This window comes from Geotrypetes seraphini, chromosome 2 (genome assembly GCF_902459505.1).
Source record: "Geotrypetes seraphini chromosome 2, aGeoSer1.1, whole genome shotgun sequence".
Lineage (NCBI taxonomy): Eukaryota > Metazoa > Chordata > Amphibia > Gymnophiona > Dermophiidae > Geotrypetes > Geotrypetes seraphini.
This window is the reverse complement of record NC_047085.1, coordinates 28,355,792-28,383,290: the sequence shown is the minus strand read 5'-3', so window position 1 is coordinate 28,383,290 and position 27,499 is coordinate 28,355,792. Positions and strand designations below refer to the sequence as shown.

The following is a 27,499-nucleotide window of genomic DNA, read 5'->3' as shown; positions in this document are numbered from 1 at the left end:
CTACCCTGTAGGACACCCTCCCCAATGACTTAAGACAGGAATCCTCTATTGATCCTTTTTTTTAAGAATGCTTTTGAGTGAGTCTCCCTCCACCACACCTGGCTTGCTCTTGTGGAGACTGCTTTGCACAACTTACCTGCTTCTCTATCCATCCTCTCCTCTCTCTGTTCTGTCAATTATCGTAGTTCTTCCCCCTATCATTCCTCTTTCTCTCTCCCTTAGCTCACTATTATTAGATAATATAATGTAAACCACATAGATGCTTACAAAATGCAGTATATCAAGATTAAATAAACCTGAAACTTACTAATCAGGACAAGTTTAACCACTAGGAAGACTAGGTTGTGGGAAGAATGATTTAATGTAGCTGATTTTAAGAAAGGTTTGGACAATTTCCTGGAGAAAAAGTCCATAGCCTGTTATTGAGGCAGATATGGAGGAAGCCTCTGCTTGCCCTGGATCAGTAGCATGGAATGTTGCTACTTTTGGGGGTTTTGCTAGGTACTAGTGACCTGGATTGGCCACTGTGAAGATGGGCTACTGGGACAATTGGTCTGACCCAGTAAGGCTATTCTTATGTAGCATCTGCAGCCATAGCTAAACAATTGATCCCCACAGCCCCTAACTCAAGAGCCATTGACATATGTTTATCCAGAGGAAAAGCAGACAGTTTACTAGGGTGATGATAGGGTGACCATGAATATTGAGCATGCTATGAAACTCTCACAAGAGGCTAGGGACCTGAGGGTTAATCAAGAGTGCGGTGCAAGGCTGAAGGTTTGCCTAGAGCGCTTAATATTCTTGTTCTGGCCCTGATACTAATCCAACTTCCTCCTCTTCAAAGTTATTCCATCTCCTAATCAAATCTATGTAAATAGTAACTGGAGTACAGAAACTACCACCATGTACTGTATGAGCAGTCAAAAGGTTTTGCTTTAAGGTTGTTTTCTGTACTATAATGGACATCTTGTGTATAATGCTTTTCAGATCTATGGTTATTTTGTTTATATTTTTATGGACATGTTTTGTATAATGTGCCTTGGCAACCAATAAAAGTTGTTTTTTTTTTAAAAAAAAAGGTTTTGCTTTAAAATACCTTTTAACATTATTATTTACCAATGGCTTTCTTGTGGCCACATGTATGACTTGTGAACTATTGTTTTCAGAGAGCACTTGTTAAAACAAAGATAATAGTATACTTTTATTATTTTATACCATATATATAAAGCATTACATATGATACATTGATATTCTGTTGTATTAAAAGCTGCAAGAAATGAGTACAACTGAAATTATTTATAAAATTGTGGATTGGTTTGGATGTGTTAATTTTATATTCTGCATTTATACTTTAAGTTTCAAGTTTTATTTAGATTTGATATACCCACCTATCGTGGGTACATCTGATATTTTTAATAGACAAATAGTGAATTTATGCCAGGTTACTGACCCAGACCTTTTTGCATCAGTGACCTACATAGTGAAGGAAAGGAAGTAGCATCAACAGCCCAAGTAGGCAAAAGGAGGAGCAACTGTTATTGTTTATTGTGAACTTCTATACCGCTACTAATGACTGGGATGTCAATTCAGAGCGATTGGCATGAGCTTCTGTAAAAGAACATAAGAAATGCCTGCACCGGATCAGACCTGGGGTCCATCCAGTCCGGTGATCCGCACACGCGGAGGCTCAGCCAGGCGTACCCTGATGCATACATTAGTCACTCGTATCCCTCAATGTGTCCTGCAAGAAGATGTGCGTCCAATTTTCCCTTAAATCCTAGAATGGTAGTTTCCTCCACCATCTCTTTCGGGAGAGAGTTCCAGGCGTTCACCACTCGCTGTGTGAAGCAGAACTTTCTGACATTTGTCCTGGCCGTGTCCCCTCTCAGCTTCAGGCCATGACCTCTGGTCCGAGTCTAGGTCACATTCGCCAATGTGAATAAGGCTATTTCTTGCTCTCCATCCTTTCCCCCTGCTGGTGAGTGAGCTTGCTCCATTTTGTCAATTCCTTTTAGCAATTTAAAAGTCTCTATCAGATCCCCTCTTAGTCTTCTCTTCTCAAGGGTGAATAATCCCAGTTTTCTGAGGCGATCCTTGTAGCTCAAGTTCTCCATACCTTCTACTAGCTTCGTCGCTCGCCTCTGCACCTTCTCCAGCAGTGTTATATCCTTTTCAGGTATGGAGACCAGTGTTGGACACAGTATTCCAAGTGTGGTCTGACCATTGCTCTATAAAGCGGCATTATGACCTCCCTTGATCTACTCGTGATTCCCTTCTTTATCATGCCTAACATCCTGTTAGCTTTCTTTGCCGCCGCTACGCATTGAGCCGACGGCTTTAGGGTCCTGTCTATCAGTACCCCTAAGTCTTTTTCTTGTTCGCTCTTCCCCAATGTTATACCTAACAGTTTATACTCATGCTCCTTGTTTTTTCTGCCCAGGTGCATCACTTTGCATTTTTCCACATTAAAACTCATCTGCCAATTTTCTGCCCATCTCTCAAGTTGCTTCAAATCTCTCTGAAGTTCCTCGCTGTCTTTTTGTGACCTGATTGTCCGGCATAGCTTTGTGTCATCTGCAAACTTGACAATAACACTGGTTGTTTCTTCTTCCAGGTCATTTACGAAGATATTGAATAAGATAGGCCCAAGAACCGAGCCCAGAGGCACACCGCTAATTACTTTCTTCCAGTCTGAGTACTTCCCATTTATGCCCACTCTCTGTCTTCTGTTTTCCAGCCATTTTCCTATCCATCTTAGTACATCCCCTTCTATTCCATGACTTTGTGGAAAAAAGGTGTTACAATACAGAGTTACAAAGAGCTTCTGCGAAGTGTTACAATACATGGGCTCTATACAAAGTTACAGGGGCTTCTGTGGCGGTGCTACAATACAGAATTAATACCAGAATAAATATGGCATAAATTAATCAATCATCCTACTTATGTTACCGGCATATCAATTGTCTTACTTATATATATATGTATACTTATATGTATACGTTATAAACAGCCCTCATGGGCTGAAGAGAATCAGAAGAAGGCAGCTCACATGAGCTGGAGGGAAGGTGATGGTCTTCATCTTCTTTTCATAAAGTGTAATGAAGAGATGGCTGGGGACAGGTGAAAAGGGAAAGTATGGTTTCAAATTGGCCTAACTCTGAAGAGGGCAGGGGTGGAGAGATGTTAGGAGTTTACAACACCCCAAACGCAGTATACATGTGGGTGCTTATGTTGGTGCACATTTAGTTCATTAGCATTTGTTAAAAAAAAATATGAATCCACACTAAATCAATATATTGCATGTTAATCGATGAATGGATATGAGTTAAGTCATATATAATTTTTTTTAAGAAAACAGAAATGCTCCAAGCATATCATTTAAAATTTGGATTTTAAAATGTATGCATTAAGCTAAAATCAGTGGAAAAAAGTTGATTTTATAGTATATGCTAATATTATCTGATCTTAGTTCCAGATAAAGCTATACATTACATCTATAAAAATCTATTCCACTAGAGATACCGAGAGGCACTAGAGGTTATCTGAATTGTTACATGCCATTTACATCTGCAAATTTTGGCTTTATACTTGTAAATAAGCATTCAAGTATATACAATTTTAGAAAATGTGCTACATACACCTTTTTGATGCAGCGCATGGAGATCTGAAGGAAGCATTATTTGAGTGTTCCATCAAAGTACCGTATTTTCACATAGATAACGCGCACCCGTGTAAAACGCGCACACGGGTATAGCGCAAGGGAAACAAATATATGTAACAAAATTTTTGTATACCGCGCACACCCGTATATCGCGCATGCTGCCCGACTCTCCCGTCGCCGCCCGAATCTCCTTTCGCCCGCCCGGATCTCCTCTGGCCACCCCGACTCTCCTTTCGCCCGCCCCGACTCTCCTCTCCCCCTTGAAGTCCTGTCCCCACCCTGAAAGCCTGATGCCCCCCCCCCTCCGACGTCCGATTCACCCCCCTCCCCGCAGGACCGCTCACACCCCCACCACGAAGGACCGCTCGCACGCACCTGCACCCCCACCCTGAAGGACCGCTCGCACCCCCACAGCCTCCCGACCCCCCCCCCCATCATGTAGAAGCTCCTACCGGTGTCCTGCTGCTTCCTCTTGGCGGTCCCGCCCTTTCTCTGACGTCAAGCCCTCTTGCCCCGCCGACTCCCCGACACGATCGGGGCAAGAGGGAGCTCAAGCCCTCTTGCCCCAGCCAACCGCGGCACCCCCGACACGATCGGGGCAAAAGGGAGCCCAAGCCCTCTTGCCCCGCCGACTCCCCAACTCCCCGACAATATCGGGCCAGGAGGGAGCCCAAGTCCTCCTAGCTCTGGTGACCCCAACCCCGCTAGTTGTTTGGGCCAGGAGGGAGCCCAAACCCTCCTGGCCACGGCGACCCCCTACCCCCACCTCGCACTACATTACGGGCAGGAGGGATCCCAGGCCCTCCTGCCCTCGACGCAAACCCCCCTCCCCCCAACAACCGCCCCCCCCAAGAACCTCCGACCACCCCCCCAGCCAACCCGCGACCCCCCTGGCCGACCCCCACCCCCCTTCCCCGTACCTTTGTGTAGTTGGCCGGACAGACAGGAGCCAAACCCTCCTGTCCGGCAGGCAGCCAACGACGGAATGAGGCCGGATTGGCCCATCTGTTCCAAAGCTCCACCTACTGGTGGGGCCTAAGGCGCCTGGGCCAATCAGAATAGGCCCGGGAGCCTTAGGTCCCTCCTGGGGGCGGGGCCTGAGGCACATGGGCCCAACCCGACCATGTGCCCAAGGCCCCGCCCCCAGGAGGGACCTAAGGCTCCCGGGCCTATTCTGATTGGCCCAGGCGCCTTAGGCCCCACCAGTAGGCGGAGCTTTGGGACAGATGAGCCAATCCGGCCTCATTCCGTCGTTGGCTGCCTGCCGGACAGGCAGGTTTGGCTCCCGTCTGTCCGGCCAACTACACAAAGGTACGGGGGGTGGGGGTGTCGTGGGGGTCGGCCAGGGGGGTCGCGGGTCGGCTGGGGGGGGTAGTCGGAGGTTCTTGGGGAGGGCGGTCGTTGGGGGGAGGGGGGTTTGCGTCGAGGGCAGGAGGGCCTGGGATCCCTCCTGCCCGTAATGTAGTGCGGGGTGGGGGTAGGGGGGTCGCCAAGGCCAGGAGGACTTGGGCTCCCTCCTGGCCCGAACAACTAGCGGGGGGGGGAGTGTCGCCAGAGCCAGGAGGGCTTGGGCTCCCTCCTGGCTCTATATTGTTGGGGAGTCAGCGGGGCAAGAGGGCTTGGGCTCCCTTTTGCCCCGATCGTGTCGGGGGGGCAAGAGGGCTTGAGCTCCCTCTTGCCCCGATCGTGTCGGGGGTGCCGCGGTTGGCTGGGGCAAGAGGGCTTGAGCTCCCTCTTGCCCCGATCGAGTCAGGGAGTCGGCGGGGCAAGAGGGCTTGACGTCAGAGAAAGGGCGGGACCGCCGGAAGAGGAAGCAGCGCAGACGCAGGGCTCACAGAAGGGCTGGGACCACCAAGAGGAAGCAGCAAGACACCGGTAGGAGTTTCTACATGATGGGGGGGGGTCGGGAGGCTGTGGGGGTGCGAGCGGTCCTTCAGGGTGGGGGTGCGGGTGGGAGTGCGTGCGAGCGGTCCTTCGGGGTGGGGGTGCGGGTGCATGCGAGCGGTCCTTCGGGGTGGGGGTGCGAGCGGTCCTGTGGGGGGGTGAATCGGACGTCGGGGGGGGGAACTATGTAAAAAAAATTTTGTACAACACGCTCACGCGTATAACGCGCAAGGTTATATGCGTGAAAATACGGTATATGTATATTCCATATTTTAGAAAAGCAGTACTTGTATATGTAAGAAAAATTTTTATATTAGGGTTTGTACCTGCTTTGAGTCTGAGTCATTCAAACAAGCTTTTAGAAGAGACCATGAGGGGGGGGAAATAATGCTTTCCTCTCATACCTATCTCAAAATGTCAAAGCTATATTTTATAGCTGAGCATCTTAATCTGTTCTTGTTGGATGTACAGTTTTACAAAATCTGCCACTCATGTGCATAAGTAACAATTTTGTTTCTGACGTATGGAAGTAGCACTGCTTATATGTACAAATCCTCAAGTCATGATGCAATTTTTAAAATTTTGTATTATCAAATGGTTTCTTCTGATATGTGCCAAAGAAACGTCTTCATTTAGAAGATGCATCATGTTTGCTAAGCCTCTCCTAAAATACTAGATGGTTTTTAAATGCATGGATCGAAATACACATTTTTCTAACTCTGTATCAAATGCATTTTATAGAAGGCTTACTCAAACTTCAGTCTCATATTTTTAATATTCAATAAGGCTATATAAGCATCAAAAGCATTGAACCCTGATTTGGACAATTATAACAGCTTCAGTAATCTGCTTTGATATATTAATTTCGACTTTGACAACTTGACATTTTCTTTTGTTCTCAACCTTTAAATGCTTTGCCATTTGCAGTGTAACAGGATTGTCACTGTTATATTTGATAAATGTTATTACTTTAATCTTTATTTTTTTTCTTAGGGTTTTATTTATTTCTTTATTTAAAAAATTTATAGCCGCTACATTCCACAATTCTGCGAAGGTTACATTAAAACATATAAACATATGAGATGAAGTACTTACTGAAACTGGTAAAGTAAAAAGTGTCCTTAATGCACCCTTATTTATTTATTTGGCTGTATTAACCACTTTTTCATGAAGAGATTCACCCAAAGCAGTTTACAGTACATTGAATAGTAATCAGGTACCCCAAGGTTACAAAATAATAAAACTATCTAGAAACTGGAAAAAAGGGGGTGGTATAGCGATAATTTTAAAAGAAACCTTTGATTATAGCAAAATAGACTCAAAAACCACAAAAGACCTAGAAATATTAACTTGCAAGGTCACCAGCACCCAACTGAAAGAGGCATTAACCGTGACACTATTCTACATTCCCCCCAAAAAGTGGACAAATACTAGAGAAGAGTGCTTCGAATACCTCACTATTAATACCATAAAAGGAACGTACAACCTGCTACTGGGAGACTAAAACATTCACCTAGAGCAGGTGGAAAAACCAGACGTGATAGAAATAAACACCTTCTTAAAAACTCTCGGTTTCATAATACCAAAACCAGAGAAAACACACGAAAAAGGCCACAAACTAGACACAAACTTTTCGCAAAAAGATATCCCTGACCCAAAGATCCACCATAGCACAGGGACCTGGGAAAAATGCATCTGGTCAGATCACTACATATGTAATTTTGAGTTATATTGGCAAAAACAATCACCCCAACAAAAATTTTAAAAAAAGCACACAAACCAACCACAATCACCAGAAGAGGAACTATAAATCCAACAGATTCTGGGCTCACTACGAACTACAACCCAAAATTGAAGAAATACAGGACTTTCCAACTAGATGGGCAAAGTTTAGCAAAGAAGTGTTAGATCAAATAGCACCTCTCCAAACACACAAAAAGAAAGAAAGGGAACTAAATGAATGGTTCGACTCTGAGTTACTAACTCTAAAACAGGAACTGAGAAAACTAAAAAGAATCTGGCAAAAAACAAACAGAGGAAGACAAAACACACTGGAAACTAAAAATGAAAAACTACAAAAATCTGATTAGAGAAAAACGAACAAAACACTACGCACAAAAAATAGGGACACCCAAAACTAATAGCAAAGAATTGTTCAAGTTGGTAAACAGACTTAACAAGACACTACCCAAATCCTGCTACGGGAAAGTGAATGTATGCCCTCAGCAGAAACCCTTGCCACTTTTTTCAACAACAAAATCTTAGACGTAAGAGCGACCATACTTTCACCCTCACCCAACTTCGAATTCCAACTCGGACCCCACGAAAAAGAACCTAGAGTAGACATGATCTGGAACCATTTTGAACCTCCAAATTGACACCAATTTCTAACCCTGTTCAATAAATATACTAAATCAAACTGCCTTCTAGACATATGTCCTTCCAAGACCTTGAAAGCAGCCACACTAGATTTTAAAAAGGATCTATTTAACTGGATAACAATCACTCTCACCGAAGGAACATTTCACGAGGAAATGGGACAAATACTTATCACACCCATCCCTAAAGATCAAAAAAACTCACTAGCCTTGAAAACCAACTACAGACCCATAGCAAGCATCCCTATATTTACCAAAGTACTTGAAGGATTGGTAAACTTGGAGCTAGTGAACCACCTAGACAAATTTAGCATTCTCAATGAACACCAATCAGGATTCAGGAAAGGTTTTAGCACTGAAACAGTCCTAGCCTCAATACTAAATCACCTATACAGCCTATTCAGCAAATGAACAAGTGCTCTGATTTTACAACTAGACTTCAGCAGTGCTTTTGATCTCGTTGATCACAAAATAATGCTGCATTACATGCAATAGGAATTACGGGAAGAGTAGCAAACTGGATACAGGGTTTCCTAATAAAGAGATCATACCATGTGGTTAGTGGTGGGACATACTCAAACTTCTGGAGAAATCCCTCGGGAGTACCACAGGGTTCTCCACTATCACCTACACTATTCAATATTTACATATCATCCCTAGGAGACTTATTGCAAAAGCTAAACTTGAACTACTACATATATGCAGATGACATTTCCATCTTAATTCCAGTGAACAACATAATAAACGAAACCTCAGAATACATTTCCCATATTATGACCGAACTAGAACATCGGACAATCAATTTCAAACTGAAACTAAACACGGAAAAAACAAAAATCTTCCTTGCAAGCCCAACGGACAAAATTACCAAAACAACGCTACATATCAAAAACCACGACTACCCGATTACTAAAACAATAAAAATATTGGGAGTCACATTAGACACAAAATTGACAATGGCAGAACACACGAATATAGTGGTAAAAAAATGTTTCCTGATATTATGGAAACTAAAGACCATCAAAAAATACTTTGACCCATTATCATTCAGATTACTAGTGCAATCACTAGTGCTCTCTACACTGGACTATTGCAATATCGTTTATATGGGTATACCCAAAAAAAACAGTGAGGAAACTTAGAATTGTTCAAAACGCAGCGGTCCGCTTGATATTTGGATTGAAAAAAAGCGACCATGTTAGCCCCTACTACAGACTACTGCACTGGCTGCCAATCGAGGCACGAATAATATTCAAGTTCTCTTGTATATGCTTCAAGCTAGTTTGGGGACTAGCTCCTACATACTTGCTATCTCACTTCTTATTATACAGCCCAAAAAGACAAACCAGAAACTGCAAGCTATTTGCATACCCAAGCATCACCGGCTGTAAATACAAAACATTTCTGGATAGAACTTTTATGTACCAAGCAAATAAACAACACCACTGGCTAGACAACTATATTAATGGGGCTAGACTGACCTACGACGCTTTTAGAAAAGTCATAAAAACTGCCTTATTCGACAGATATATCACATAAACAGTAATTACACCAAACACATGTTCCATTGCTTCTGCCATAATATGTCCCCTTTGAAATTCTTAACAAATTGTACATTGTAATTCGCTGCATTTCTTTTAAGTTTCTACTTACTATAATTTCACTGACTATTCTACATATTGTAACTCGCTGATTGTCCAGCTCTCTTCAATGTAAACTGCCTAGAAGTCGCAAGATTATGGCGGTTGTGGTATGTGAGGTGTGCCTGCTAGGACTGGCCCTAGCATAAGGTCTGTGCCTGGAGCAGTTAGTTCTCAAATTGCTCAAGCTAAACACCAGTTTACCCTTTTTCCTGCTATTCCTACTGTGTCCAGTAGAGGGAGCTTAGGGGCTGAGCTGCAGTCTTCCCCTCCCCCACACCTTCCCAAGTCTTGTGACTGGAAATGCTTCGCACCTGGGAGTGTTGGGCGGGGCTGCAGGTTCCTTAAACTCAGGTCTGAACAGTTAGAAAGGCAGAGGGAGAACTGGAGAGAAGGAGAACAGTCGCAGGAAAAGTAGAAACATAGAAAAATGACAGCAGAAAAGGGCCAAAGCCCACCAAGTCTGCCCACTCTAGTGACCCTTCTTGATTTTGCTCACCACCCCCTGCCCTTACCTCATTAGAGATCCCACATGAATATCCCATTTATTTTTGAAATCTGCCATGCTGTTGGCCTCAATCACCTGCCGTGGGAGTTCATTCCAATGATCGACCACCCTCTCAGTGAAGAAATACTTTCTGGAGTCACCATGAAATTTCCCTCTCCTGATTTTCAGCAGATGCCCTCTGGTGGACGAAGGTCCCATAAGACGGAAGATATCCTCTTCCACCTCGATACGACCCGTGATATATTTAAATGTCTCAATCATGTCCCCTCTCTCTCTTCATTCTTCAAGTGAGTACAGCTGCAATTTATTCAGCCTTACTTCATACGGAAGATCCTTGAGCCCCGAGACCATCCTGGTGGCCATCCACTGAACTGACTCAATTCTCAGCACATCTTTCCGGTAATGTGGTCTCCAGAATTGAACACAATATTCCAAATGAGGTCTCACCATGGACCGGTACAGTGGCATTATGACCTCTGGCATCCTGTTGATAAAACCTCTACGGATACAACCCATCATTTGCCTTGCCTTTGAGGAAGCCTTTTCCACTTAATTGGCAGTTTTCATGTCATCACTAATGATTACACCTAAATCCCGTTCTTCCGTGGTCCTAACTAAGGTCTCACCATTTAACGTGTAAGTCCTGCACAGATTTCTTTTACCCAGGTGCATCACTTTGCATTTTTTAGCATTGAAGTTGAGCTGCCAAGTCGATGACCATTATTCTAATAGTAGTAGGTCCTGCGTCATACTGTCAGGCATAGTGCTTTTACCTACTATGTTGCACAGTTTGGCAGCGTCGGCGAACAATGATATTTTACCTCTGAGCCCTTGGGTCATATCACTTATGAATATGTTGAATAGGATTGGACCCAAGACCGAGCCCTGCGGTACTCCACTGGTCACATCCGATGTTTTGGATGGGGTACCATTTACCATCACCCTCTGAAGTCTACCGCTCAGCCAATCCTTAACCCATGCAGCTAGTGTTTCCCCTAATCCCAGCGATTTCAACTTGTTCAATAACCTGCGGTGTGGGACGCTGTCAAAAGCTTTGCTGAAGTCCAAATACACTATGTCCAGGGACTCCCCGGCATCCAGTTGTCTTGTTACCCAGTCGAAGAAGCTAATCAGATTTGATTGGCAGGACCTGCCCTTGGTAAATCCATGTTGATAGGGATCACATAGATCTTCTTCATCCAGGATTGTATCAAGTTTCTGTTTGATCAGTGTTTCCATGAGTTTGCATACTATGGATGTGAGACTTACCGGTCTGTAATTCGCCGTCTCTGTCCTGAAGCCCTTTTTGTGGAGTGGAATAACGTTAGCTGTTTTCCAGTCCAAGGGGACTCTTCCTGTGCTTAGGGAGAGATTGAAGAGCACAGATAATGGTTCCGCCAGGACTTCCCTCAACTCTCTGAGCACCCTGGGGTGTAGGTTGTCTGGTCCCATAGCTTTGTTTACTTTGAGTCTTGAAAGTTCGCAGTAGACGCTACTGGGCATAAACTTGAAGTCTTGAAACGGGTCTTTCTGGCAGCCTAGCTCAGGGCTGAGAGCTCTGCAGGCCAACAAACCCCTGAGTGCATGGAGTTTGCCGAAGCTGGTGCTGGGATAACTCCTGACCTCTCTGAAGTTCCACAAGCCATGGAATTGGAGTTAGAACCAAGTGCAGAGGTTCAGCTGGATTCTCAACCCATGGAAGTGTGTCTCTTCAAGGCAAGTAAGGAAACTGCCTAAGGAGGATTTCTATTACTTATGTTTTTGTAGGAAATGTTTTGGTTTATTTTTGAAGCTGTACTTTACCTGCCCTGTTGAAGCTGAAGCAGGGAAGCACAGGAGTTTAAGACTGAAAAACTTATGCTTAATAGTTTGCTAAGTTTCTCCATTTGGGGAGGGAGTGCGCACTTTACCCTGCCAGTGTGGTGGGGGAATTAGCCCCATGTTTTGAGGTGGGATAGTGGGCTCTATTGTGTAGCAGTAATCCATCACATGGAGCAAACCACCTGGTCAGCATTTCTATTGCTGAGAGAGAGCAGTGCTGTGTCACTGACAGTGATCTGAGTACACTACCAAAGGGAAGAGACTTTTTTTTTTGGTTAGTTTTTCTTTTGAAAGAACTTTAAATTGATGCTCATTGATGAATACAGAGCAATTTTTGTTATGTGAATTGAAAGACTTTATTGGGTATGATATTGAAGCTCTAGATTTTGGAAGACTGGATTGCTTGGTTGAAATTCCTGACAATCATTTTTTTTAATGTTTTTGGTTACACTGTTATGCAACCCAAATAAATCCAGTCCTGGTTTTCCTGAAAGACTTACCTGACTTGTGGGCAAAATCCTTGTTCTAAACCTTTTGATTTTTCCTTTCCTTGTGGCGCCTTCCGCAGCCCACAAGAGATATTCCTTGTCCCCACAGCCCTGGACACATTGCCCTGGGGTGGTGGGTGACACGGTATAGAAGAATAAAGTTGTTATTATTATTTTCCCTTTCTCCGTGGACAAGCGGTCATTATATTCCCACATGTGAGTGATGTTATCCATGGAACCTGGCACAGATAGTCAAAAAGTGTACTGTCACTTTAAAACTTTGACTGCCCATACTGGTGCCTTCCCACTCTACGACTCGCAGACCATCAGTTTTCCATACAGCTGAGAAGTGCATCAAGATAAAATCTTTTTGTGCCTTCCCATTCATTTTTCCTTTTAACTTTAGTCATAATTTTACTTTTTTTTGTCTTTCTCCCTTGTTGAGTTAAAAAAAATAGATTTTTTTATTTTTTTTTTTTTAACCAACTTTGTTTTTTGGGCCTTTGGGCTCTTTTCAGCCTGGACCTTCCTGGACCATAGAGTACTCTGACCTCCTCACATTGGTGGGTTTTCTTTTGATTTACAAGGCTTCTAGTGGCTTTAGGGGGTACACTTACTGCTACAGGACCATTTCAGTTAAAGACCCGCATAATTGGTACATCTAGTGCCTAGGTCCTGATCATGGACATATTTCCTGCACGCTCTGCTTAGATAATGACGCAAGGACAAATTTTCCCCATCCCTGCATGCTCTATCTCCATTCTGTCCCTCGAGCTCTGTCCCTGCCCCTTTTCTGCAAGCTCTGTCCTCATCTACACATGCTTCAAGCACTTTAAAATCATTATGTTCAAGGCTTGTGCAGTTAAGGCAGAGCTTGCAGGAATGGGACAGGGACAGAACTCGTGTGACGGACTGAGAAATTGAGATCCCATGGGGATAGGGACAAATTTGTCCCCATGTCATTCTCTATCTTCTCTCATCTGCAGAAAAGGTCGTTTAAAGCCAGAAAGTTGCAATTCAAGAAACTTTATGGTTTCAAGTTTCTTTATTTTTTATATACCATCTATCAAAACAAATGTCTAGATGGTGTACAATATAAAAAGATTGTAAGGGACAATTAAAATAGGTAAATAAAATCAATATTTTATCAAATATTAAAAATACTAGATGAATTCAGATTAACGTACATGAGACGGAAGGAAAGTATAGGAAGGAAAGGTTGTTTAAAATACATCAAAGTAAAATTAATAAAAAAGGATGGTAAATGGGGAGTGGCAAAAACATTAGGAGGGGAATCATTTCAAAAGAAGTATTAGATGTTTCAAAGCTTCACATGAATCAAGGAATTAAGAAGCTGAAGCTAATACTAAAGAATAAAGGCATCTTTAAAGAGGAAAGTTTTAAGTTTGGCTTTAAATTTTTCAAGCGAGTTATCTATTCGAACGTCTAATGGGAGGGCATTCCATAGAGAGGGGGCGGTAACTGAAAAGATGGATTTGTGAGTAGTATCGTAAAATAGTTCCCGTATTGATGGTATGGAGAATAAATTTTGATTATTTGATTGGAGGGTCCTAGATGATGAATAAGGGATCAAAAGTTTATCTATAAACGCCGGTTGGTTAGAGTTTTTTGTTTTAAAAGTGAGGAGGAGTATTTTATAGGAGAGATGATGAGTAATAGGTAGCCAATGTGCTTTGCGGAGGAGAGGGGTGACATGGTCAATTTTTTTTTTTTTTTTTGCATTATAGATTACTTTAAGAGCAGTGTTTTGCAATAGTTGTAGATGACTGATTTCTTTCTGGGTTATACCTTGATAAAGGGCATTACAGTAATCTATAGTTGAAATTACTAGGGAGTGAATCAGGATATTAATTGAGGAGGGATCAAGAAAGAAGAAATAGAACAGATGAATCTAAGCTAATGAAAACATTTCTGCATAACTGCACTAACTTGTTCATGAAAGGTGAGGTCCTTGTCTAGAATGACTCCAAGAAGTTTAACTTTACTATCCGTTTGAATTGAAGAGGAGTCGATACAGATGGGTAGACATAAATGTTCATCTGGAGAGGGCGAGAAAAGGACACTAATAGTTTTAAGAATGTTCAGTGAATGTTTATTATGCCAAAGCCAGAGGCTGATTTTTTTGAGTTTTTGATTAATTTCAGTTATTTCATCAGGGGATGTAGGATTTAAGGGGTGAAGTAATTGGATATCATCGGCATATGTAAATACGGTGAAATCTATAGATTGAACCAGAGTGAGTAGTGGTGCCAGGAATATATTAAAAAGAAGGGGAGAGAGAATAGAGCCTTGGGGGACTCCATAGTTTTGGTTAATAGTGGAGGAGATATTCATTGAAATTGACTTTATAGTTTCGATCTTGAAAGTAAGAAGAGAACCATTGCAAAACTGTACCAGAAATATTGATAGATTCTAGTCGTGTAAGAAGTAGGGAATGATCAATTGTGTCAAAAGCGGAAGTGAGGTCTAAAGAAATTAGAACAGAGGATTTATGGTGGTCTTTAAAATAATGAATTGAGGTTAGTTAGTCCGATGAGTGAGAGTTCAGTGGAATAATTTTTCCAAAACCCTGTTTGGTAGGGATATAGAGCATTAGTTTTTTCAGTGAAGTTGGACAGTTAATTGAAGACTAGTTTTTCGATTATTTTTGTTAGGAAAGGTAAGTTAGCGATAGGACGGTACTTATTGATTTGGTTTTCGGATATATTTATTTGTTTAAGCTTTGGGAATACAAGAGCAGATTTCCAAGAAGATGGTATGTAGTCGGTAGAGAGGCTTTTGATGATCATGTCAAGTAGGAATGGATCAAAGATGCTAAAGTGATTTTTAAGAATGGTAGGGGACAGATTTTCTAAATAGTTATGCTTGGATTTAGGCTCTGAGTTATGGCCTGCAGTTCATCTACTGTGGGTAGATAAAAAGCAGAGAGTGAACTGAAGGGAAGTGAGTGGTTCAACTTCAGGTGCATCGACTATGGCTGGAGACTCGCCAATGTACAATCCCATGCTAATGCACAACCCCATGTATTTGTAATTATGACCTATCTGCATTAATTGTTGTATTGATCCACATATAATAGCTACCCTATTGAATGTCCATGTCAAACTGTTCATTGTAACTTCCTGAGTAACTGACCCAACCTCTTGTAATGTAATCTGATCTTGAACTGAATAGGTAAAGGCAGAATAGAAAACATGATTAACATAACATTTTAATGTATGCATTGTCCATTGTTTGTGTAAGAAGCCATGTTTTAGATCATTCAACCAATGCATAGTTACGTGAAAAATACTCTGGTCAGTATTCATCAGCCTCTTTTAATAATGCTGGCTATAACAATAATAAAAGTACAGTATCTAGATATTTAGTGTCACTATCCAGATAGAAGCTAGTACTGTGTATACGAATAAGGTGGTTATGTCTGGGTCTTATCTAGATGGTGGCAATATTTATTTTGTTGTCCAATTGCATACCTGGATAACTTAGCAATCGCCTTTTCAGTGTTCTGTTATCTGGATAGCTGACTGCATATTGTGACTATCCTGATTACCATATTTTTTGTTCCATAAAACACATTTTTTCCCCAAAAAAGTAGGTGGAAATAAGGGTGCGTCTTATTGAGGAAATACACCCCCCCCCCCCCCCCCCAGTACCTTTTTTTAATCCTTGCGTTCCAGTGCTGTATCGGCAGGAGCTTGCTGCGCTCCTGCCTGTCCCACCCTGAACGGGTGCCACTTAGAAACTTCCTCCCACTTCCTATCCATCCTGAAACCTTATTGGATGTAAGCAAGCCAACCCCACCCTTTTAAGTAAAATTTAAACTAGCGCGAGGGGTAGAGGGGAGGTGAGTTTTTACAAGCCGAACGAAGACCTCCGTGTTTATGATCTCATCGCGTTCCAGAATGGGGTTTGTAAGTGAAGCGCCAAACCCCGCCCTGCTCCACTGGCCTCCACTAACTGTTTGGCGTGTAGGAGCGCTGGCGATGTTCCTCCATCCACAGGGATAGTAGAGAGTTGGCGGCTATCGCTATGGAGACCAACCTTCAGAAGCAGAAGGAGGCTTGCAAGTCCCTGCGTATTAAAGTGATCAGCATGTGCAATGCCGAAATGGGCAAGCTAAGGAGGTGCTACACTCTCCCTATCAATGGGGCCTTGGGGATGGGGAAAGGTAAGGTCAGTGTTTAACTCAGGTTAGTAAGTTCCTGAAGGCTTTGCTGTAAGTGAGTTTTTTGGGTAGTAGCAGTCTGCAAAGTCATATACAGCAATAATGCTTGTAACCTTCTGGGAACAGGATTTTGTTACTAAAAATTACCATAAATAATGCTGTGAACTGTCTGTAGCATCATTTGGAAGGGAGGCAAAAAGGAACATACTAAAGATGTGTCATTCAGCAAAAATTATAATACCGTATCTTCAAATTCCAGTTGAGTTGGTGGAGTTTGGAGTATGAGAACATTCCACTGCTTCAGCTGGATGAGTCCTGCAAGAACTGACGGCAGCCATTCAGGGAGTATCACAGGACAATGCAGGCACTCAAAAAGCTCACTCCTGCCTTGTGCGCCGCTCTGCCTCTGCCGGAAGACATCAGGAGGCAGCCATCCAGTGAAGGAAGGGCAGGAGCGCAGAAAGCTCCTGCCAATAAAGCGCTAGACTGCTGGGATTTAAAAAAGTACCAACGTACTGGGGGGGGGGCGCGTGGGGCCTGCCTGCCTTCCCTGTCCCGGCCTACCATTAGACCACTAGAGGGGAGACAAGGTACAGAGCCTGGCAAGGAGTGTGGGGTTGGTTACAGAGCCTGGCAGGGAAAATTTGGTTCAGAATGTTTGGGTTTTTTTTCTTGTTTTCCTCTTCTAAATCTAGGGTGCATCTTATGGTCCGGTGCGTCTTATGGAGCGAAAAATACGGTAGTTCCAGGACCACCCTAGCTCTGCCCCAGTGCTATCCACATAGTGCTCAGGTAGTCTGTAAAGATATTCAGAGGTATTATCTTGAAGGGCTAAGATTTTTCACTAAGAATGGTTAAAATTTTAGCCTGCTTCTAATTGGCCACTCAGATGCTTTAAATCAGATTTCTGCAGGAGACTTGGCTCAGTGGAGGAATAAAATTGTCAGGTAGAAAACTTAAGAGTGTGAATCATAATTTGTTGCATCAACAGGAACAGCTTGTAGTCTATAATGAAATGTATAGGCCAGCTTCTGTTCTTAATTGGTATGTATATCTTTGGGGGGGGGGGGGGCAAAGTATCTTTTTGCAAGTTTCAAAACTGTGATAAACAGATTGACCATACATATGGAGAGAACGAGAGGACACTCTCTAAAGTTAAAAGGGGATAGACTCTGTACAAACGTAAGGAAGTTCTTCACCGAGAGTGGTAGGAATCTAGAATGCTCTTCCAGAGCCTGTTATAGGGGAAAGCACCCTTCAGAGATTCAAGAAAAGTTTAGATAAGTTCCTGCTGGTCCAGAACATATGCAGGTAAGACTAGATTCTCTGCTGGGCACGATGGACCACTGGTCCAGCAGCGGTAAATCTTATGTTCTTATGCTTTTATCATAAAAATAAGGAAACACGTGTTTTATGACCCCTGTTTGTGTTCTCAAGACCAAAACTACCATGAGTGAATTGATTGCTATATAAATAGATTATAAAAATTAGATAGAAAGTTTTATGTACAGTAGATAAAAGGAAAACCTGCTTACTCAAAATGTTTTTAATTGCTTACCGCAATGAATGTAAATTACTATTTTCCTTTGGAAACAGATAATAAAACTATATTACTAAACAAGGTTCCCAAAACAACTAAACCTTCATTGATTGTGCATTTAAAGCATGGTTGAAAAAGTTACAATTATGTCCTCAGCTATGTGACAGGTTTCCTATTATATAACAGCTTGAGCTTTCAGCGTTTTCCTTCTACAAATATTTAAAGAAGCGTGTACAATTTATATTTCATTTATTTTCTTTAATCTTTCTGGTAAGTAATATGTTTAAGTTTCAAGTTTATTATAGATTTGATTAATCGCTTATTCAAAATTCTAAGCAACACCTTTAAGATGATTATGTTTAAGGAGGTGTGGTATTAAGGTGCCATAAATGGCATGCTCAATAATAATAATAACAACTTATTTTATATCACCATAACCAAAAGTTCTAGGCAGTTTACACTCGGAGAGAGCAGGAGACAGAAAGCCTTGAGCATGCGCAGATGCTCAAGGCCCAGCCCAATGGCAAGAGACAGGATCTTCAGGCACCGGCACGTCTTGCGGGTTGGTACTGCGTGCCAGTGCCAAATCAGGGTAAGGGTTTGCACGGTAAGGGTAAGGGCAATGCCGGTTCTCGGGGGGAGGGTGGAAAGTAAGCAGCGTCGGTGGCCTGTGGGAGGGGGAACCAATCAAGTGAGTTTCCCTTACTTCCTATGTGGAAACTCACTTTGATATACGAGCACTCAGGTTCTTCAGCTCTGCCTCCTCATGTCATTAGGCAGTACCCTTCTCCCTCAGTTTTTCCTTCTGCAAGCGGATCGTGAAGATGTATTTTCTTCTGTTCTACATCTGGTTTATTATTTTCAGGTTTTTATCTGATTCTATCAGGCTTTCCAGTGACCAAGAGGTCCCAGTATTCCTGAGGGCATGTAAACCCCTTTGACTTTCAATAGCAAACTTTTATTAAACTTGGAAACTTTCTGAGGCAGAAAATCTTCTCCAGAGCCCAGCTGCTGTGTGAAGCTGATACACCTGACAGAATTGTGAGTACAGCCTATTGCTCGTTATGGGGGCGGGGCCATTACTTCTGACCGCTGGGTCCTGGAGATTCTCAGGGATGGCTACAAACTGGAGTTTCTCTGTCCTCTGACCAATAATTTTCTGGATTCACCTGCGGGCTGTCCCAAGTAGGTGGTTCAGGTGCAGGCCACAGTCCACAGACTTATCCCAGGATAAGCAGGCAGGTATTCTCACATATGGGTGATGTCATCGATGAAACCCGGATGAGGACATCTCACAAGCAGACTTGCTTGAAGAAACTAGAAGTTTCGAGTCGCCCGCACCGCGCATGCGCAAGTGCCTTCCCGCCCAGCACAGGGTTCGTCTCCTCAGTTCTCATTTTTCCGCGGAGCCGAGAAGTCCGTCTTTGACTCTCTGCATTTAACTTCGTTCACTTTGTGCCTTCTCTCAATCGCGGTTTGTGTTTTTTCCTTCACGAATCGCTGTTTTATTTTATTTCTTTTGTGTTAGTTTAAAAAAACAAAAAACAACAACCTCAGAAGCAACAGAAACCCCAACCTTCTACTGCACCTAAGGCTTCTCAGCCTTTTTGACTGTTTACAACAGAGCATAACCTCCACCGTTCTGTCTCTGTCTCCTTTTCCCCCTATAGGAGGTCGTCTCCATCATTTTTACAACCGATGGACAATAATTACATCTGACCTCTGGGTGCTTACCATCATCAGGGAAGGATACTCTCTTCATTTCACTAAGGTTCCACCAGAGCTTCCTCCAAGAGAGTATCCTTCCAATCCATCCCAGACCGCCCTTCTTCTTCAGGAAGCTCAAGCTCTGCTACATCTCCATGCCATCGAACCAGTTCCCTTGGAACAGCAGAACATGAGGTTTTACTCCCGTTACTTCCTTGTTCCGAAGAAGACGGGCGATCTGCGACCCATTCTAGAACTCAGGGCTCTCAACAAATTCCTAGTCAAAGAAAAGTTTTGAATGTTGTCCCTGGCATCCCTTTATCCCCTTCTAGATCAGAACGACTGGTTATGCTCTCTAGATCTCAAGGAGGCCTACACTCATATCCCCATTCATCCAGGCTCCCGTCAATACCTCAGATTTCGGGTGGGGAATCTGCACTATCAATACAGAGTACTACCCTTCGGCCTGGCCTCGTCTCCCAGAGTGTTCAAGAAGTGCCTGGTAGTGGTAGCAGCAGCTCTAAGGAATCATGGTCTTCAGGTATTTCCCTACCTCGATGACTGGCTCATCAAAGATTCCACATCTCAAGGGGTTATTGTAGCGACCCAACGGACTACCTGGTTCCTACAAAGTTTGGGATTCGAAATCAACTTTCCCAAATCTCAACTTCAGCCCTCTCAGACTCTACAATTCATTGAAGCTGTTCTGGACACTGTCCAACTCAGAGCATTCCAACAACGTCTGGAAGCTCTTCTTCAACTCTGCCACACAGTGTCTTCCCGCTCTTCCATCTCAGCGAGACACATGATGGTACTTCTGGGTCACATGGCCTCCACAGTACACGTGACTTCTTTTGCCAGACTTCATCTCAGAATTCCTCAGTGAACCCTGGCATCTCAATGAATGCAAGTTTGCGACCCTCCTTCTCGACACATTTCAGTCACTCCTTCCTTGAAGAAGTCTCTCCGTTGGTGGATGCTCTCTTCCAATCTTTCCAGAGGCTTGCTTTTTCAAACGCCCCCTCATCAGAAGGTCCTCATGACAGACTCTTCAACCTACACTTGGGGCGCTCATCTCGATGGTCTCCATACTCAAGGCCTCTGGACCAGTACGGATCGTCAGTGTCATATCAATCAGTTGGAACTCAGAGCGATCCTCAAAGCTCTCCATGCTCTTCAACATCTGCTTCACGACACAGTATTCCTCGTTCGGACGGACAACCAAGTCACCATGTATTATGTCAACAAGCAAGGCAGGACAGGGTCTACCTCCCTTTGTCAAGAAGCTTTGGAGGTTTGGGACTGGGCAATCCACCACAACACCTTCCTCAAAGCTGTCTACATTCAAGGGGCAAAGAATTGCTTGGCGGACAACTTGAGTCTTCTACTGCAACCTCAAGAATGGACTCTCCATTCTTCACCTCTTTGCCACATTTTTTCACAGTGGGGAACACCACAAATAGACCTCTTTGCAGCTCCCCACAACTACAAACTGCCTCAGTTTTGCTCCAGGATATACACTCCTCACCGCCTCAAGGCAGATGCTTTTCTTCTGGAATGGGCGAATCTTTTCCTCTACGCATTTCCTCCGTTCCATCTCATTCTCAAGACTCTGATCAAATTGAAGAACAATCATGCAACCATGATTCTAATCGCTCCTCGGTGGCCGAGACAACCCTGGTACTCCCTTCTACTTCAACTCAGCAGCAGGGAACCATACCTTCTACCAGTTTTTCCTTCTCTGCTTAAACAGAGTCAAAGATCTCTGCTTCATCCCAACCTGCAGTCTCTACACCTCACAGCCTGGTACCTCTCAACATAACACCTCTTCAGTTTTCTCAATCTGTAAGAGACGTTTTAGTAGCTTTTAGAAAGCTTACAACTAGACAATGCTATCACCAAAAATGGACTAGATTTTCTACATGGTGTTTTTCTCATCATAAGGAGCCTCAGATTTCCTCTTTATCTTCTGTTTTGGACTATCTTTTGCACTTATCCAATTCTGGCCTCAAGCCTCATGTGGTTTGGGACCTCAATGTTGTCCTTACTCATCTCATGAAGCCTCCATTTGAACCAATTGAAAAGGCTCATCTGAAGTATCTCACTTGGAAAGTGGTGTTTCTCATTGCCCTCACTTCTGCTCGACGAGTTAGTGAGCTGCAAGCTACTGACCCACCATTCAAGGTGTTCCATCAAAACAAAGTTGTTCTTCGTACTCATCCGAAATTCCTACCTAAAGTGGTCTCAGAATTTCATCTCAACCAATCCATTGTACTCCCAGTGTTTTTTCCAAAGCCTCATTCTCACCCTGGAGAATCAGCTCTTCATACTCTGGACTGTAAACGTGCTTTGGCCTTCTACTTGAAACGCACCAATTCACACAGAACTGCTCCTCAACTTTTTGTTTCCTTCGATCCAAATAAGTTGAGCCATCCTATTTCTAAGTGTACCATCTCCAACTGGATGGCGGCTTGTATCTCTTTCTGCTATACCCAGGCTGGATTAACCTTCACAGTAAAGTCACAGTCCATAAAGTCAGAGCAATGGCAGCTTCAGTAGCTTTCCTCAGATCCACACCTATTGAGGAAATTTGCAGAGCTGTTACTTGGTCCTCGGTTCATACCTTCATTTCTCACTATTGTCTGGATACTTTCTCCAGACGGAATGGACAGTTTGGCCAAACAGTATTACAAATTTATTCTCCTAAATTGCCAACACTCCCACCATCCCATTCTGGTTAGCTTGGAGGTCACCCATATGTGAGAATACCTGCCTTCTTGTCCTGGGATAAAGCACAGTTACTTACCGTAACAGGTGTTATCCAGGGACAGAAGCCAGCTATTCTCACAACCCACCCACCTCCCCTGGTTGGCTTCTCTGCTAGCTATCTGAACTGAGGAGATGCGCCCTGTGTTAAGCGGGAAGGCACTCGCGCATGCGCAGTGCAGTTGACACGAAACTTCAAGTTTCTTCAAGCAAGTCTGCTTGTGAGGCATCCGCATCCGGGTTCCGTTGATGACGTCACCCATATGTGAGAATAGCTGCCTACTGTCCCTGGATAATACCTGTTACGGTAAGTAACTGTGCTTTATGGATATTGCAGCCATAGAACCTGTACCAGAGCGAGACTTGGGCTCTGGGAGATACTCAGTATAGTTCATCGTTCCAAAGAAAGGATCTGATGATTGGCGATCGATTCTGGACCTCAAATCAGTCATTGCTGAAAGTGCATTGCTTCTGCATGGAGACAGCTCAGTGGTAGCATCAGTGGCGCCGAGGGAGTTTCTAGCCTCCCTGGATCTGACAGAGGCATATCTCCACATTCCCATTTTCCCAGACCACCAGACGTATCTGCGGTTCCATGTCTGGATTTGAATACCTGGAAGTTCGATTTCACATTGGACAGAATAAATTGTTCCTGCCTATGTCAGTCAGGAGAAGCTTCAGGTTGTCAGGGACCTTCTGACCACTATGGTCCTGATGGCATGGTAGTCCTCCAGGTTCTGGGGATCATGGTGGCAACGATTGATGTGGTCCTTGGACCAGAGCCTGTCTGCGTCTGATGCAGAATGCTCTGCTTTCATGCTAGAATCCCCTAGGGGACCCATTACATGTACTCCTGCCCTTCCCTTCCCCTCTGGATCTCGGATTGGGTGATTCTGTCTATGGATGAGAGTCTCAAAGGCTGGGGAGCCGTGTGTATGACTGTCCCTGTTCAGGGCCAGTGGGCACCCTCAGAGCGCAAGTGATCGATAAATCGCCTGGAGCTTCGGTCGATTTTGCTGACTCTTCTCCACTTCAAGGATTGTCTCCATCATTGAGTCGCCCATGTCTTCTCGGACAATGCCACAGCAGTGGCTTATGTCAATTGACAGCTGAGCAGAAGGAGTCCCTCTGAGTGTGGAGGCTAAGCTTCTCTTCTGGTGGGTGGAGAGACATGTGGTGCGGTCAGCAGCACCCAGGGCAGGAATGGACAATGTTCAAGCAGACTTTCTCAGTTGTTAAACACTGGACCCCGGAGAGTATACCCTGTCTCATATAGAATTTGATTTGCATAGTAGATCAGTGGGGGTGTCCCACATTTGATCTCATGGTGACTGCAGCCAACAGGAAAGCAGATCAATTCTTCAGTCGCTGTCGCAAGGCCAGCAGCGCAGGCCTGAGCGCTCTAGTTCATCCCTGGCCACGGGAAGGTCTCTTCTGTCTTCCCTCCGTGGCTCATGATAGGGCATAGGTTGAAATGGATAGTGGCCCATGGAGGTCCAGTGTTCTTGTTTACACCTGTTTGGCCAAGGTGGCCGTGGTATGCCAATTTGGTTCGATTCTAGCAGGATCGGGGGCTCCGACTACCTTGTCATTTTCACCTCCTCATGCAGGGTCCATTTGCATGCAGGATCTGGATCGCTTTTGGTCTTACAGCAAGGCTCTTGAGCTTGCAGTCTTAACTAGCCGGGAGTATTTTTCGACTGTGATTGCCACGTTGCTTCACAGCAAATGGAAGTCCACAGTAGCAGCCTATGCAAAGGTTTGGAGGTGTTACCAGGCATGGTGCACCCTAAGACAGGTGGACCCATCTGTTACATCAATTCCTTGGGCCCTGGAGTTTCTGCAGAAGGGCCTAGTGGTAGCTTCGCTCCGGATGCAGATTGCTGGTTTTTCGTGTATTAGCTTTCCTTCTGTGAGGGGCTCATTGGCAGCTCATCCAGATGTGGCTCATTCTTTACAGGGAGCTCTGCAACTTAGGCTTCCATTTCGCCTTCCCTGTCTGACCTGGAATCTTAAACTGGTTCTCCATGCTCTGGCTCATTCGCCGTATGTGCCTCTGGAGCAAGCGTCCCTTATAGATCTCATAATCAAGACAGTATTTCTGGGGGCTATTACCTCAGCCGATAGGGTTTTGGGGGCTTCAGTTTCTCTCCAGGATTCTTTTCTGCGTATTACGGATTCTACTATGATGCTGTGTACTGTTCCTTCCTTTCTTCCGAAAGTGATTTCTGCTTTTCATGTGAATCAGAATTATCCCAGGACAAGCAGGCAGCATATTCTCTACATTTGGGTGACGTCACCGGCGGAGCCCCCTAGCAGACGTTTTCACAAGCAGACTTACTCGAAGACCTTCAGGCTTGCGATCGGCCCGCGCATGGGCACGTGCCCCTCCCACCCTGCCTAGGGCATGCGTCTCCTCAGCGTGTTCTCAGTTCAATGTTTTCCGCGGAGCCAGAAGCACTGCTCCCTTACTTCGCTCGTTCTATTTGTCCCTCTTGCACCTCGGCCTATTCCATTTGTTTCCTTTGAGTCGCTGTGCTCGCCTCTTTTATTTTCTGTATTTTCATTTTTTCCAGTTCGTATAATTTTGACCAGGTTCCCGGTCTTCCTCAGGCCGCCTGGCCTTGCGGGACCGCGGCTTTCTTTTTCTTATGTCCCGGCCTCGTTCCAGCTTTAAAAACTGCACTAAGTGCAACCGGGTTATCTTCATCACCGATCCTCATCGTTGGTGTGTGGAGTGCCTGGGTGCAGAGCACCGTACTGAGTCGTGTCCCCATTGTGCAACCTTGCAACCACGGGCTCTTCGTCGGAGGGTGGCCAAGATTCTCCAACTCTTTGGTCCCATGGATTCTGCGGGACAGGCCTCGGTCTCAGCCTCAGTGCCTCGGCCTCGAAGTCCCCGTCAGCCTCAAAGGCTCCGGCCTCAGCCCCTCCTGCTACCCCGGCCTCTGGTAAGTCTCCACTTTCCTCCTCAGGTGTGCCGGCAAAGAAGCCTTCCTCGAAGTCTCATGTCAGCGCTGCCTTGTCGGCGTCTTCAAGACATCACTCTAAGCGTGCCTCCTCACGTAGGGAATACTCTTCTTCGAGGTTGCCCCCGAAGGAGCGCACTGCTGCACCTCCGACCCACCTGCCTTTGATCTCGGTGCCTATGTTCGAGGACAAGCTTAAGGCTATTATTACCACACAGTTTTCCTCGGTGGTCAGCCAACTAGTCCCGACCTCGACGCCTTTGACCTCGGTCTCGACCCAGTCACGGTCTGGCCAGCCTGAGCGTTCTCTCATCTCTCGAGGCCTTCCTCGAGAGATGAGTCATCCTCCCCTGAGTCACCGGTGACTTTTTGGGGTTCCAGGCCGGGGACAACATTTTCCTCTGCTACTGCAGTGAGGCTCGCCTCTTCTAAAAAGCCCCGGGCTTCTCTGCCCTGTCGGGGCAGGTGTCCGCCCTCAAGACCCTCTCGCCACATGCTTGTCCTCGAATTGGACTCTAGTGTCTGTTCCCCTTCGAGGCGTTTACCGGCTTCTCAAGGGCCTCCTTCAAAGCCAGGTGGGGAATTTACCTTTACCCCGTCTTCTTCGAGGCTTCCCCAGTGGTTTCCTCGAACTCTGGGGTCTTCACCGGTCCATCTGGCACGGGGCTGTTCCTCGACGCCCCCTACACACCTTAGTCGAACCTCTTCAGTCTCCTGTTCATAGGACTCTGAGGCCCCGGCTTACTATTCCAGGGAGGTTTCTCCCTCGTTCTCGGCTGCTCCCCAATCTCGGTCGGAGTCTCCCCGGAGGATGAGTCGTCTTCTCGGACCTCCTCCTTTTCACGTTTCATCTCTGACATGGGCAGAGCTCTGAACCTAGATCTTCAATCTGACTCTCGCTTTACTCAGGAATACCTGGCGGAATTGGGAGTTGACAACACGCCTCGTGAGGTGCTTCGCCTCCCGTTACATCAGGTTCTCCGGCAGATGTTTCTCCGGAACCTGGAAATACCATATGTTGTTACGGCTATTCCCTCTAAGTTGGAGTCCCGTTACCGGACTGTCCCAGTAAAAGGGTTTGAGGGTGCTCAGCTTTCCCACCAGTCCTTGGTGGATTAGTCTTCCTTGAAGAAATTAAACCCCTCGAGGGTTTAAGCTGCTGTCCCTCAGGGCAGGGAGGGACGCACAATGGACAAATTTGGTTGCCGTCTTTATCAGAATTCGATGATGGCGAACCGTGTCCTTAATTATAACTTCTTCACTTCCTACCTCTGATTCTGCGTCACTGTCCTCCGCTCGTTCCAGGAGGTCATTGCAGAACCTCGGCATCGGGAGTTTCGTCTCCTTGAGGAGACCCTCTCCCAACTCCGCCTGTAAATGTTTCAGGCCTCTTTCGACGCCTTTGAATTGTCCTCGAGAGTTACAGCCTTTGCCATCGCCATGCGTCGCCTCGCTTGGCTCCGGATAGTAGACATGGATCTGAATCTGCAAGATCGCCTTGCCAATCTCCCGTGTGTGGGTCATGAGCTCTTCGATGATTCCATCGAAGCTGCCACTAAGCGCCTCTCGGACCTCGAGCAGTCCTTCGCGTCTCTGGTGAAACTTAAGCCGAAAGCTCCTCCGGCTCACCAGTATAAAATTCCTCTCCGGAGGTACCCGCAAAAATCCACTCCTGCTGTCTCGAGGTCTCCTGCAAAACGACCCATGCAGCAGCAGCCCCGTCAACCTAAGGCTCAGCCACCGGCCCCGGCGAAGACGGGGCCATCCTTTTGACAATTCCAGTCCGAGCTTTCGGGCTCCCTTTCTGGAGTCTTCCACCTTCCCCATCGGGGGTCGTCTCCACCATTTCTATGCCCAGTGGGAGAGTCTTACCACCAACAGTTAGGTGCTGTCTATTATCCAGGAGGGGTACTCCCTCTACTTCAGTCGCGTACCCCCGGACATGCCTTCA

At 45.0% G+C, this 27,499-nt stretch overlaps 1 protein-coding gene across 4 annotated transcripts in view; it reads left to right on the top strand.

Moving 5' to 3' along the window:
• The window catches only part of KHDRBS3 (KH RNA binding domain containing, signal transduction associated 3), a 523,501-nt gene that overhangs the window by 375,995 nt on the left and 120,007 nt on the right, over positions 1 to 27,499 (top strand). The gene's annotated exons all lie outside the window — the stretch shown is intronic.